Genomic DNA, 2,693 nt, shown 5'->3' with positions numbered 1-2,693 from the left:
ATTCCCTAGAAGACGAGTGAAGTCTCGTGAGGGTTTTTCAGAAATGTTACCCACAAACATTATGCAACAGTTCATGTTATTCAAAAATTAAGGTATCACTCAAAACCATAATTTTCATTCATTAGCAAGCTTAAAAGGATAAACTCCATCTTCACAATGAATTGAAATTTTAAAATTTAATCACTTATAAAAGACATGCTGAGCTATCACAAGTTCAAAACAGTGTAAAGTGAATTAGCACATAAATATGAAGCTTCCAATTATTTCCAATGTGCAATGTCTCAATATCTCAAAGTTCAAATCAGAACCCTATTGAATAAATCAAAACACCAAGATATTTTTTTTTTTTTTTTTGCTTTTTTTTTTTTTTACTTTTTCTTCTTCGTCAAGTTGTGCAATATTTAGTTTCCTTAAGCTTTCTAATTGACCCATATAAAGAGTATTAAGTCAATGACTCCCAAACTAGATGGTTTTAGGGCATTTGGTGTAGAAACACCCGTAGGACTTACTAACTCGAGTAAAAAAAGCTACGAAACCAAACTAACCATGACATTAACCAAATCAAAATTCTTCACCTTTTGACGTGAACACTCAATGCTTTGAGGCAAGAGGTACAGTTACTCAGTGAAAACCTTATCAATGATCATTTTTTTTCGTCTTTTTATCACACATATATATATATATATATATATGCCAAAGTATCCATCTAATAGATCATCCAGTTTCACCCAAGACATAGAAACACACACATCGGGCTTCATGTCATACCCCACAAATTATGTTCTAATGTGCTTGTGTAAGATCAGATCCAACATGTGAATTCTCAACTGCCTAAAGCAAGTAATTAAACTGAAAAAAAAAATTTCATTAGATCATGTGTTCAAAATTTTAACCTCACCAATAAAATCAAATCACAATTCTTAAGATCAACCAAAATTTTAAGACAAACATGAACATGCACTTGCGCTCGATCGCACAGCTACGCTTGATCTCCCTGGAATGGGTACTCGAGCGTACTGTAGCAAAACATAAGCATATAGGGCTCATAGGCAACAGTGCGCTCTATCGCAATGAGACTGGGCTCGATCACACTGCTGCAAATTAAATCAGATTTGCGGATGGAAACAGAAAGAAAAAACAAAACATAAAAATTAAACAAAAATAAACAAAAACAAATAAAATTAAAAAATTAAAAATTAAAAAAAAACAAAAACAAAAAAAACAAACAAACAAACAAAACAAACAAAAAAAACGAAACAAAAACAAAACAGAGAAAAGAAAGCAAAAAGAATAAAAATAAAAAATAAAAAATAAAAAATAAAAATAAATAAAAGAAACTAAATTAAACTAAAGGAAAAAAATTTCTAGACATAATTTAACACAAGCCACGGCAATGGCGCTGATAAGCGCCGAATGTTGCACATTCAAGCTCCTTAATTTGCATATGTTAATTCCTTAGCATTGTTATTTGTTTGATTTTGTTTTGTTTTTGTGTTTCAGGTCTTATTTGACAAACCATTGAAAATTGGGCTTAAAAGCACACTTTGAGAAGACCTAGAAGATATGATTAAACTTAACAAATCATGGTTAAGTTTAATCAAATAAAGGAAGGGATTAATTCGGAATTTCGCAAATTGGAGTCAAAATCGGATTAGATTCAAATTTGGATTCTGCATATGTCTCGGTATTTTAGCCATAACTTTCAGTTCAAATATCCGATTTAGATGATTCAAGCGGCACTGGACAGCTAACTCAAATTTCCTACAAATCATTGTGAAATAGTATTTTCCTAATTCGGAGCACCGCAATGCCAAAATCGCCCCTCAAGATAGGAACGCAATTCTGGGCGAATCCTATTCCGATTTGGATTTGGTTTTCAGTCTCCCAATTGGACTGGGAGACTGCTCTCCGGTTTTCTCAGGGTTTCTAGGGTTTTTAGGATTCTCCTAATCCCTATAAATAGGGCTCTAAACATTGTAAACAGACACACGGCTTTCTAGAGTAAAAATTGAGTAAATTGTCTTTGGAGCTTAGAAGATCATGAGCGGCTAAACCCCTTCGTGGGGTGTTGATGTAACCCTATCCAAGCACAATGGTTTGATTGTATTTAATTTCTAGATTTTCAATTTATGCATGTTGATTGTATAATTATGAGGATTGCTACAATTGATTTATGTTCTTAATTATTAAATGCAATTGTTCTTAAATTTCAAAATCAATATTTGTGAAATTCTTCTCTTGTCTTAGAAAGTATTTTACTTTTATTGATCTCAAATCATTCTTGTTTTATGTGATTATGAGGATGATGGTTATACAATGGGTTTAATTGACATATGATCAATAGGATTTGATAGGCCATGCCTAGGGAAGACGGATTGTACTACACCCTAGTTTAGTGTAATTTAGGTAGACAGTCCGTGCCAACCGAAGATGGGTTACACTTATTCATTGATTGTATGTATCCTGTTAAAGAATTTGATAATTTATACCTAGGAAAGACGGGTCGTACCGCATCTTAGTGGTTAGGTGGACGATCCGTGCCAACCGAAGATAGATTATGCTTATTCTTTAATAAGGTAGTTTCTTGTTTATTTATAACATGCATAGAATGAATTTCTGAGGATTAATTATGATTAACCATTGTTGTGCGGATAGAGGTGAAGTCAATACCCTACACTCTCTCTCTTATTTTA

The sequence above is a fragment of the Corylus avellana genome, chromosome ca7, assembly GCF_901000735.1.
Source record: "Corylus avellana chromosome ca7, CavTom2PMs-1.0".
Lineage (NCBI taxonomy): Eukaryota > Viridiplantae > Streptophyta > Magnoliopsida > Fagales > Betulaceae > Corylus > Corylus avellana.
This window is presented reverse-complemented; position numbering follows the sequence as displayed.